Source organism: Pinus tabuliformis, chromosome Q (genome assembly GCF_031772625.1).
Source record: "Pinus tabuliformis cultivar Carrire ecotype Pingquan chromosome Q, CPIR1, whole genome shotgun sequence".
Taxonomy (NCBI): Eukaryota; Viridiplantae; Streptophyta; class Pinopsida; order Pinales; family Pinaceae; genus Pinus; species Pinus tabuliformis.
The window spans coordinates 971,915,476-971,928,252 of record NC_142296.1 but is presented as its reverse complement, the minus strand read 5'-3'; the positions used below and the strand labels follow the sequence as shown (position 1 = coordinate 971,928,252).

Here is a 12,777-nt window from a genome sequence, read left to right as displayed (position 1 = left end):
AGTAGATACTGACTCCTGAGAGAATGCCAATGGAAAATACAAAAGAGTAGATACTAGATACAAAATAAGTAGGAATATCATAGCTCGGTACTGGTCCATGAGTCATGACTCATCACTCTATCAATAGTCCATGTCCTCTATGTCATAGTCACCATCACTGCCACTGCCATTTGACTGTACTCCATCCTCCTCCTCTATGCCCAATCCAAGATCCGCTGCTGTGGAGGATGACCCCTCAAGATGCTGTGTCTCATCATCAAAAGTCACTGGCTCTAGCACTGGGTCATTAAGATCCATGTTGGCTAATGCCAACTCAATACTGTCATCCAAGCCCATATCATCAGGAAACACATCCCACATCTTTGTTTTTCCCTTCAACCACTCCTGTCTCTGCCTGTAAATAAGACAAAGGTTGGTGTGCACATACACCATTGTCTCCGTCCTGGATTGCTCAAGCCTGCTCTTTTTCAAACTATATAGATTCCCGTAAGTGCTCCAATTCCTCTCACAACAAGAAGATGAAGTAATTTGAGAGAGGACCCTCAAGGCTAATTGTTGTAGAATAGGGCATGCTGCCCCATGAGTTGCCCACCATGCATAGGCACTTTTGACCCCCCTATCTCCAAGTACATCATACGCCCCAAATCTCCTGGTGCCAGTGGAGAACTATACAAAGCCTTCCTCCACCTCAAGAAAAGATGTGTTATCCTGAAATATCCTTCTGAATGCTATCTTCCTCCCCTGTGAAATCTCTCCATCCATGTGAGGAGGGTATCTGTGTGAGGTCCCACCATGGAGCCACTCTTGACTGTAGTACTTGGGATTCAAAGAGTGAGCTAAGCAATGCAAAGGTGTGCAATTCTTATCCCACCTAGAGATAAGAATATCCTGTATGGTGGACCATAGGCTCTCTGCTGATGTCTCATATGCAGGGCACTCATTCTCCATAACAATAGTCTTCACAGACTCAATCATGGAATCCCAACCCTCATAAACCTCTCCTAAGATGGGCTGGTCCGTGTCTGCAAACCGCAAGAAAGAAATGATAGGGTTCATGATCTTTATGATAAGATCCACCCTTTCCCACCAACCATCATCTAACACTATGTCCTTTACCTTTTTTGAAGCTGTTTGATCCGTCTTTCTCCAAAAAGACCAAAGATCTGAAATAACCATGGCCCCAAGAGCGGCCTTCACCTCCTTCAACCTCTTAAGCATGATGAATGAGGAAGCAAACCGAGTATCTGCAATCTTCAACAAGGATAGATGTGTGTACTCTTTATATATTGTGAGGGCATTGGTATGGTTTTGCACAAAATTTCGGATATGGCGTGCATCCTCAATAAGATTGCCAATCCATGTCACATCTGAAGCAATAGATTTGAGTGCTAAATTCAACGAGTGAACAATGCATGGTGTCCAAAATATTTGTGGATATTTAGTTTCCACAATCAAGCCAGCTGCTTTGCAAACAGGTGCATTATCTGTGATGATTTGCACACAACTTTCAATGCCTACTTCTTCAATAACTTTAATAAACAGCTCACCCATATATTGTGCATCCTTGTATTGTCCAAGAGAATCAATTGCTTTCAAGAAAACCGGTCCATTTTGAGAATATACCATGAAATTGATGAGAGGATGGCGTGCTGTATCTGTCCATCCATCAGAGACAATACTGACACCAGATGAGATCCATGATGATTTAATAGGTTGTAGAATTTTATCCACCTCCTTCCTTGCCTTCACCAACAATGTGGTTCTAAGTTTTTCTGAACTTGGAGGCACATACTCAATTGGAGCCCTATCAACTAGAGCTCGACACATCTCAATAAACATAGGAGACCGTGCAACATTAAAAGAAATGAAGTTGAGATAGAAAAGGAATGCCAATGTAAGATCAACCTCATCTCGCTGCTCACGCCGAAAAATCTTGTCCATTGGACCACCATAAGTTTGGGCTGCCCTATTTTTTGTTGGCTGAATTTTTTTTCTCCCAAATCTACTACTATTAGAATTCCTCAAGAATGGAAGAGGATCTTCATTTTTACTAGTTTTCCTGCTTGCTGCCACCACATTCCTAGAGCCAGCTGCATCCTCCCTTTCCAAATCCATTTTTTCTTTAGGACTGATCTTTTTGCATGCTCCAATTCCACAAGGAAGGCCCAACAAATGGCCCTTAACTCGAAAGTAAGTGCTCTTAAATTCACCCTTGCAGAAATTACAAGACCAATGCACATTCCCTCCCGGACCAGTCTTTGGCACTTGCTTCTTGGTTACATACTTCCAGAGAGGGTATTTTTTTAGCTGTGCTTGTTGTCTTGCTGCAACAACATCATATGTTAATGTTGGCTGAGAAACACCTACAACTTCACTTGAAGCACTTGGGGCACTATGACCAAGAGAAGGTGAAACAGAAACTGAAACACTTGGAGGGGGGGACCACGAAAAGCACTGCCCTTCCTTTGACCTCTGCCGGCTGCCTTGGATGATTGAGCCATTAATCTTCTCACTGTTATAAAGTCCACACACCTTCACCTACAAAAAAAACAATTAAAGTCACAATTAAAGTCTTGTTGTTTCTTACTGTTTGTAAATTGTCACAAACCGCAATAATTATGCACTGTCAAAGGTCACAATAATCTGTCACTGTCATATATGTGTTTCACTATTTTAAGAATTTTTCAATTTTAATTCAATATGCAGTTTGTTACAAATTTTTGGGGTGTCTTTGATGTGTCTTTGGGGTGTCTTTGATTGTTGGGGTGTCTTTGATCATTCGCTTCAGCAATATGTTCACTAGATTCTCTTCTAAGTTCAAGTTATGCACAGATCAAAGACTGAAATTAATCCAACAGAGGAGAAGTGAATTATTAGGCACAATACAGTGGTTTTATAACAGTTTGGAAGAGGGTGAAGTTCTCACTTTCTATAGGCCGAGTTCAGTTCACTATCAGGCTGAATTTTGTGTTTCCAGTGGAGCAGAAAGAGTCCTCATCAGAGCATAGTACTGCTGTAATATTTCTGCTGCAGCAGACTCACCTGTAATTGAAGGGTGAAGTTGTTTATTGAGGGAGCTGAATCTGATTTTAATTTCCAGGCAGAAATTAATGGCATTTTTCTTTCATCAGCTGTGGCGAATTTCCAGGTGTTGCCCTCCCCTTTGCCTTGTAAAAATTGAAGAACAGTCCCAATAATGAATTCAGATTTTGCCTCATATTCTGGGCTGGAGTTATTTCCTTAGTTTACTCTTGAAATGTTTTGACTAATTTTCTGAACTATTTGTTGAGGGTATTCTCCGGATTTTTGCATGCCAAATGTTTAAACATTTTTGGAAACATTGCTTGAAGACTGTTCAACAGTTAGAACACTTGGCAATACTCTAATGAGAGGCTGATTTCAACTCTGAATGTTCAAACTGTGTCAGGTGGCAGCATTGATCTAGATATCAAATAAACTTGAGTTTATTCAACTAGTTTAACTTCTGAAGGATAAATGTTAACCAACATTTAAGCTTAGCGTTGGTTGAAAGCACTAAAGTGTTATGCTAAGCCTGTCACTGGTAGTGGTCAGCTACAAGATACTAACACTCCTTTACTTTTTAAGATTGGAGTTCCTCAAATGACATGAAATTTATATACCCACAACAATACACAGCAGGTCAAGCAGAGGATGACTATTGATAGTTTATATAGTGCGCACATGTGCCCAACAGACTTCAAGGTAAACTGACATATCTTATAAAAGACCCAGAAATTAGCAAATAGCGCTTCTCTCCTTTTTCTTATCAGAACAAGGCAAGCCGCAACATCTATAAGTTCATTAACACATAGTCGTATGAATAGAGATTACAAGCATAAATATCATAGACGTGAATAATGTTACAGGAAAGCCACTATGGATTGCAATTTCACGCTGTTCGTTTGACAAAAAAAAAGGAATGCGCAGATAAAACACGGGTTCGGCTTACTGGTTTACGGGCCGGTCTTGAACGCTGCACACTGGCACACTCTGCTCGACTTCAAATAGCTCCAGACTTCAAATATAATGGCAAATGATAGACAAACACTCTCGCAGCTCCACACGACAGCTCCAGACAACCGAAAATAACCCGGAATAGACCAACGCGTAGGCTTTAAACCATGTTTTTTTTGCGATACGTATTCAAACCGTCGAAATACGTTAGGGCAACGTATTCTATGTACAAAATACGCGTATTCAAAATTTATGACACGAAGGAAAACGTCGAATACGTATTCGAATTTTTATGACACGTTAAAAATCGTATTGGACACGTATTAGGGCCGTTTTCGTGTCCAATACGTAAAATACGGGACACTGGACCCTAGGGGACGTGTCCTGTGACTTAGCTTATAACCCAACTCTATAATGAGTAACATTTATATTAGAAGGATTGAATTTGTAAATTTTATTTAACAGCTTTATAAGTACAAAGTATTTAATATGTATATTTGAGTGCAGAATCTCTTTTCTCAATAATTTACTATTTAGTCTCTTTTCATTTAATTAAATATTTTTCCTACTAAGTATACTAATGTGAGGCATGCGATGTGTGCATATGTGGCTATCATATGCATACATCGTATGTATGCTAATACTCTTTTGCTTATAGATCGAAATGGGCCATTACACTTAGGGGGTATTTAGTATACGAACACTCAGGTTACCTAATCCCTAAGATCTATTGGGGAAGCCTCTCTTGTGGGGATAATCTCTGACCACATAATAACAGGGAAAAAGTTTCTAAGGTGATAGTGGTGATTGATCCCATAATTATCGGTGTTTCTCATAATCTAGAGTGTCTAGCGAGGCTTTGCACTAGGGTGCTAGATTTTATGGTAAGAATCACATTTACAAGGCTAATAGAATAAGTGTTCCTTTAAGCCATGTGTCCTAATATATCCATCTCCATGATGCTCAAACACTAACCTGGGACACAAGAATGTCCATCTAGACAGGGAGTAACAACCTGTTAAAAATGTAAGTAGTGTTGGTCTTCATAATGTAATAAAATGTAACTTTTATCATTGACATATTTATTATTTTCATTATTCTTATTCTTATTTTTTTCAAAATCATGTTCTTCATGCTTATAGAGTCAATTGAGTCAAAGAATATTTATGATGAGTCAAAAGAAATGTATTTGAGACAAGTCCCATTTGGACTTTTTGTAAAGAAAAGAAAAAGAATTTTTATTTCGAGTGTAAGTCCACCAAAATGGTCAAAATCGGCCCTCCTTGGAACAAGTCGGCTTGGGCCTCCAAGAGCCACTTATTTGACCCTCATGTACAACTATATATAAGAGGAAGTTCAACTCATTTGGAGATCATTCATTCACACACAAGGAAGTACATCTGAAGCATGCGAAAGAGGACAAAAAGTAAACTCAAAGGAGAGAGAATTGAAGTCAAAGAAGAGATAATTTTGCTTGACCGAATTTCAAACTTGAAGGACGAATTGTGTTATGAAACCAGTTCACAAAAAGATAGAAAAGATAGTTGAACGCCTTAGAATTCAGCCTCTTTGAGGGGGCAACCTCCTTTACATTACACAAATGAACAATTCTTGGATGATACAAATGACAAGACCTCCTTTCTATATATAGGAGTCTAACGGGTCATAATATAATCAAAGCCGACATAACAATAATAATGTAAGGGCACAGTAATAACAATAGTGGGCTTCTATGGGGCACAATAATAACAATATGGGGACTACATGGGTACAACAATATAATAAGGGGGTTGTACTAATAACAATAAGGGGTTACACTAGTAGTATAGGGGCCTAACATGCCCCTCTCCTTCAAAAAGTGTTGTCCTCAACGCTTGAGTAGTTCTTGATGCTTCTGTATAAAATTCTTGTCTTCCCATGTGGAATGTTCAGCGGGTAAGTTCTTCCACTTGATGAGATACTCTGAAATTTATCAATTTCCTAGTTGTCAGGTTCTTGTTTCTGTGATTGCTCCAGGTTCCAATATGATTTTTCCTTCCTCTTCAAGTTCTGACAATATTGTTTGAATTGGGATATTCTGCAACTTTTGAATGAGCGGCCACACTTCTTTGTCCTTCTTCCATTCATCCCTTGCTTCATTTATCCAATCTGGTTGGATAATAGAAATAGCACAAAACAATGCTTCCACATTCTCATTCTTTCTTGAGAGTGCATCTGCAACAAAAATTTTCTTCCCTTTTCTGTAGATGATATCGAAGTCATGACCCAACATATTTGTGACCCATTTTTTCTGTTCTTCTAAAGATAATATTTGTTCTAAAAAGTATTTAAGACTATCATGATCCATTTTTACCTTGAAGTGTCTTCCCATTGGATAAAGTCGCCATTTCTTAAATGCATGTAGTATTGCCAACATTTCCTTCTCATAAATAGCTTGCTTGAGATGTAGCCGTAAAAATACCCAATCACCTACATCAAAACTTTTTTCACTGCGATGTTGATCTACCTGTTGTTTCATTCGATTCTGCACCAAAGTGGCATTATCCTTTAAAAGTTGGAGAACTTGTTGTTGATGCTTGATGTGATCTTTCACTGCTTGAACCTTTTTCTTCTTAATATGCCCTTCTATCTTGAGAGTTTGAGGAGTGGTAATTTCTTCCAATGCATTACAAGATATGGTCGGATTCATTTCTTGATGCTCGATGTGATCTTTCAAAATTCCGGAGATTGCAAAATGCCTAACTTCCTCACATCATATCTCCGAAAATGTAGGGAGACAAGTTCTGAAATTCGAACCCAAGGTTCAATGCGATTTCTTCTTAAATGGGTTTTTGTTTTCACTTCTGAAATGTCGCAGAAAAGAAGTTATAGCGAAAATGCCACGATGACCTATTTGGAGCAGCAAAATCCTAGAATCCAAAGCTCTGATACCAAATGTTATGAAACCAGCTCACAAAAAGATAGAAGAGAGTTGAACACCTTAGAATTCGGCCTCTTCGAGGGGGCAACCTCCTTTACATTACACAAATGAACAATTCTTGGATGATACAAATGACAAGACCTCCTTTTTATATATAGGAGTCTAAGGGGTCATAATATAATCAAAGCCGACATAACAATAATAATGTAAGGGCACAATAATAACAATAGGGGGCTTCTATGGGGCACAGTGATAACAATATGGGGACTACATAATAATAAAGGGTTACACTAGTAGTATAGGGGCCTAACAAATTGTTTTTTGTGCTACTATAGGGCTGAAATTTCAAGGGTCAAAATTACAGGGCTGAGATTTCAGTTCACCAGATTTGGGACATTTTGACCCTGTTTGACTTTGACATTGGAGGTGACTTGGAGGAGGGTTTGACTTGACATTTTGGTGGCAATTTTGGTCTTGGATATCTCATTTTTGTCTGATTCTATAAGAGAAGGATTTTTGTTGGGGTTTCCCCCTTCTGGGGTTTTGCCCTGGCTTGGAGCCTAATTTCTGGTGTCTCTTGTCTCTTGTGCATTATGTTTTCTATATTTTGCTATTGTGTAATTGCTTAATGACAAAACTAAACAAGAAAATACTAAGAAAATAATGCATATCAGTCACAAGTAATTACCATGATAAGAAATTCTATATTATATCTGAATTTCAATATGGTATCAGAGCTATGGTGGAGATAGGAAGCACTAGTGAAGAAACCCTAAGTAGGGCTAAATATGAAATCAAGAACACAAGGAGGAGTAGTCTGAACCTTTGATAGCCTGTGTTGATACATTGAAAAAGATACAAATCTATGATGCAATTTGAATCTGTGGTGATGCTTTGGAAGTAATGTAAATTATCTGTGGTGAATCAGTGATTAGTAGAAGATTCAATCTTCTACATCTAATTCTCTGTAATTTTGGTGAGTATTCAAGCTACATGTCTGAGATTGAAATCCAAATTCTCTGAAGCATCTAATTTTGGGAGAAGAGTTTTGTTAGAAAATCGGAAAGGTAGAAAGATTTTCTTTTGTTGATAATTACTTGTGATATCTTTATGTTCTTTTTAACTTTCTTATGTTCTTTTATCTTTGTTTCATCAAGCAATTACCAAAAGCAAAATACAAAGATCAAAGACACCAGATGTAGGCACTCTCAGTCAGGGCTAAAACCCATATATAGGGGAAAACCGAGTCAAAACTGTTCCTTCAGTAGGTTCAAAATGAGAAAGACCAAGACATTAGACCAAAGACCTTCCTCCTCCACCAAGTCAGCCTTCCAGCAACCTTCAATAGTCTCTTCTTGTTCAACAACTACATTCCAGCATCAAACCAAAAATTTCAGTTCCCCATAATTTCATCCCAGCTTCATATTTTCGGCCTCCCAGCTATTGTAGAATTTTGGCCCCCTTGCAACACTCCAAAACTTCGCACATGTGGGACGAGAGAAAATTTTGATTTTCTTGGTTAGATAATGTCTTCCTTCTCCTTTACTATTCTTTTCCTTCTTTCTTCTTGAATTTCACACTTTTCTACTTCCAGCTACTGCAATTTGAACTTGTTGAGTGACTCCTCTAAATGAAGTCGAGTTGCTCCAATATATAGTGAGTTTGTGAGGTCGAAATCCCTTGTTTGAGGCCGACTTGGTGAATGCCTAACTGACCTATTTTACAATAAAATAAATTTCTTTCTTGACAAATAAATCCCAAGAAGGGTTCTTTACATTATGACATGGACAAGGACACTTGACATAAACCCTAGAAGCTTGCAATGGAGGCTTTGACCTATAAACAATTGACCCAAGCATGAAACCCATGCTTTAATAAGTCAATTTCTTTAATAATAAAATTTATTTTTCTTTCTTTTGATAAATATATTACATCATGACTCAAATACAATTATGAAGACTGACACTAGTTACATTCTTCAACACTCCCTCTTAACTAGGGAGGTATTCATAATTACAAATATATAGAGGTACATGGAAGATCTCCAAAATGAACTACGAAGAGTTCTAGCACACTCAGTGTTGCGGACTAGATACCTGACCAGGGTAATCTATCCGGGTGGGACTAAGATGGACTCAAGCTTTCAGCCAGTCTAGGTACCATCAGGCTTACTTGCTAACCATCAACCTAGGGATCTAGGTGTGTATCCAAGGTCGAATCTCCATGACCAACGCCACCCTCCCTCTTCAGGATCTAGACATCAACACATAGGCCGACCATATGTCCTCCCAAGTATCTTCCATTAGATGCGTCATCTCTCCCTAATAAAGTAAACCAGATATATCCATTTGTCCAAGCATGCTTTCAAAATGTTCAACCTTCTTGTGGAGAGATTTACCTATACAAACATAAACCCCAATCAGTAATAAACTTTCAAATATAAGTAAACACAAACCTTAGGGGTCTTCAATCATTTTGATGTTGTTTTCATCATCAAGTTATCCATATGCAATTTGTCAAAAGTTTTCTCTTTCTTTTATTTCTTCAGCAATACCAAACACATTCTCAAATCTTTTCAAGTCTTTTTATTGTTCGGTTTTATTCTTACTTCAAGGTAGTCATTGTCATAATATGCCCTCCCTCTCAGTTGGGGAGATGTACTCTTTCTTCTATTCAGGCTCCCTCTCAACTTGGGGAGATCAACAGCTTCATAACATTGAAGAAACTTTATTCTTTCAAGGCTTCATCTTTCTTATGGCATCAAGGTCATCTTGATCATCATCATTCTTATAGCTTCCTTTCATCATGCTCATTATTATAAACATCTTCAATCACGAACATCTTCAACATCTTGAAGATCATGTACCTACAAAACTTTCATAGCAAGTACAACAAAACATATAGAAGCATGAAGTTAACTATATTATAACATTATAATGGAAGCATCAAAACATTCAAACTTTTAGACATTTAAACCTAGTTAGGTTCATAATCGACAAGAGACATATCCTTTACATACTAGACTTCAACTTCTTGCTACGGTTTTGTCACAAACCCTAGACTTCATCAACAACTCAATCAAGATATCAATCTCATTAGAGCACTTATACATCTAGAGATATACGATAGACTCTACTAGGATTTATTGCAAACCCTAGATTTTCATCAAAATATAAACAATCGAAAACAATATAATCATATCTTAGAACATCAATCTCTACTAGGGTTTTGTCATAAACCCTAGATTTCACAAACTAAAACATGAGCATCAACAATTAAGTTAGCATACTCACATATATCTAGGATTTCATAACTATGCACTAGCATCTTACAATAATATATACTAGGTAAACTCAAGACACAAACATTAATACATCAAAGTTAGATATATAACAATTTTGACCAGACTAGGGTTTCAATCAGACAGATGAATATACACCTAGGGTTTCATTCCTAGGATCTTGCTATAAATGTTACAGGGTTTTGTTCATAAACCCTAATTCACCAAACCCTAAAGATCTAGGGTTTCAATACATAACTTAGACATTAATAACAAACCCTAAAGAACTAGGGTTTCTATCATAACAATACCAAAACCCTAAACATCAAAAGAATAGGATTTTTAGACTTTATCAACAACCCTAAGAGGACTAGGGTTTCAACATTATTGACATACCCTTAGCATCAAGAGGCTAGGGTTTTATAGTGAACCCTAAAGGTTAGGGTTTCACAAGAATGATCAAAATGATAGTATGACGAGGGTAGATTCAATCTAATGATTAATCACCCTAACAAGAATCTTTAAGATTCAAAGCCCTTAGTCATAATGATGTTAGTAATGTAAAGAAAATTTTAAAAGAGAATGATCGTACCTTTTACATGAAGAGAACTTTAAAGTTTATAGTCTAAGACATACCTTGAGTTGTTTCTTAAAAAACCTTGTAATACATCAAATCTTGACGGGTTTTCCTTTGCAACAAAATTTCTTTCATGCTTCAAGTTTATCCTTTGAAGTCTCCTCCATATCCTTTGAGTATTCAGTAAGTCTTTGGAAAAATGGTGAGGGCTCCCTTTTAATCCAATCTCGAGGGATACCTATAACTTATCAAAATAATTTAAAAAATGTTCTAACAAGACATGTTAGACCTACAAATTCTAGAAATTAAAACATAAAGGAAAATAATTCAAAACTTTAAAATAGAAGACTAAGAGGGATATGTGAGAGAGAAGACTTAGTAGTATAATTCCTTGACTTCTGATTCTTCAGTCTTGTTCTTCTTAGGTGGAGCTTCATCAGTAACATTTGTTTGATCCTTATCTCTCTTCTTATTCTTCGGATTCTCGGGACATTGATTTTTGTAGTGGCCCATCTTATGACAATTGTAGCATTCAATCTTGGATAGGTCAACTTTCTTCTTCGGTCCTTTGAACTTCTTGAAGGTTCACTTCTTGTGATGAGAAGAATAGGCATTAGAGATGTTTTCTTCTTCATCCTCCTTGTTGGTTACTAACGATACTCGAACTTCTTCTTGACTACATGCATTCCACATTTGTTCAAATGATGGAGTATCCTTCCAACTTTTAAGTCCTAAAGCAAAAGCACTTCAAGATTTTGGTAGTCCTAGAAGAGCAGTTTCTGGCACAACTTCATCTATTACTTGGAGTTCATCTCTGATTCGAGATATCCTTATAAAGTAGGATGATACAGTTTCATCTTTCGTCATCTTAATAGTCCTTAATTCATTCTTGAGGCTTGCTATTTGACCAATGTTCTTGATGGTGAATAATTTGGTGAGAGCCTCATACATTTCTTGAGTGGAATTTATGTTGGATATGTATGGAATTAGGTTTTCCTTAACTCCATCCACTATTAGGTTCATAGCCAATATTTTTGTTTCTCTAAACTTTGTTTCTCTACTTCACTTGATTCATTTGTAGGCTTCTTGATTTTTCCTTGAACAAGATTCAAAACCTTGTTCTTTTTCGAGAATGAGATCTATCCTCTTTTTCCAGGCCCTGTAGTTAGAGGCTCCTTCTAGTTTGTTTTCTCCCTTCATTGAGTTTGACATAGTTCCTATAGATAGTAGGCTTGTCTCTTTATATGATCCTCTTTAATGACCTTTCCTTGATCTCCTTTTCTTCAATAGATCTTCAACTTGCCTTTTTCTTCCTTCTTCACCTTAGCTCTGATACCATGTTAGAACATCGGAAAGGCAGAAAGATTTTCTTTTGTTGATAATTACTTGGGATATATTTATGTTCTTATTAACGTTCTTATGTTCTTCTTTTATCTTTGTTTCATCAAGCAATTACAAAAAAAAAAAACATAAATATCAAAGACACCAGATGTAGGCACTCAACTAGGGCTAAAACCCCTATATAGGGCAAAACCCACTCATAACTCTTCCTTCAGTAGATTCAAAATGAAAAAGACCAAGACCTTAGATCAAATACCTTCCTCCTCCACTAATTTAGCCTTCCAGTGACCTTCAATAGTATCTTCTTGTTTAACAGCTATAGTCCAGCATCAACCCAAAAATTTCGGCCCTAGCTTCCCCAGAATTTCGGCCCAACTTCATATTTTCAGCTTCTCAGTTACTGCAGAATTTCAGCCCCCTTGCAACGCTCAAGAACATTGCACATGTGACACGAGAGAGAAAATTTCGATTTTTTTGGCTGGATAATGTCCTCCTTATCCTTTGTTATTATTTTCCTTCTTTCTTCTTGAATTTCGTACTTTTCTACTTCCAACTACTGCAATTCGAACTTCTTCAATGACTCCAAATGAAATCGAGTTGCTCCTATATATAGTGAGTTTGTGAGATGGAATTCCCTTGTTTGAGGCCGACTTGGTGGAGGAGGCCTAATTGACCTATTTTACA

The 12,777-nt window shown here is 37.3% G+C and overlaps 1 protein-coding gene across 3 annotated transcripts in view; it reads left to right on the top strand.

Moving 5' to 3' along the window:
- Positions 1-12,777, top strand: part of LOC149222722 (tRNA/rRNA methyltransferase (SpoU) family protein) — a 279,828-nt gene that overhangs the window by 258,063 nt on the left and 8,988 nt on the right. The window contains exon 6 of one of the 3 annotated variants that reach the window (XR_016249442.1): positions 2,833-3,148. The exons of the other annotated variants lie outside the window; for them this stretch is intronic. The gene's annotated coding sequence lies outside the window, so the exon portion shown is untranslated. The remainder of the gene's footprint in view (positions 1-2,832; positions 3,149-12,777) is intronic. 3 annotated transcript variants of the gene reach the window in all.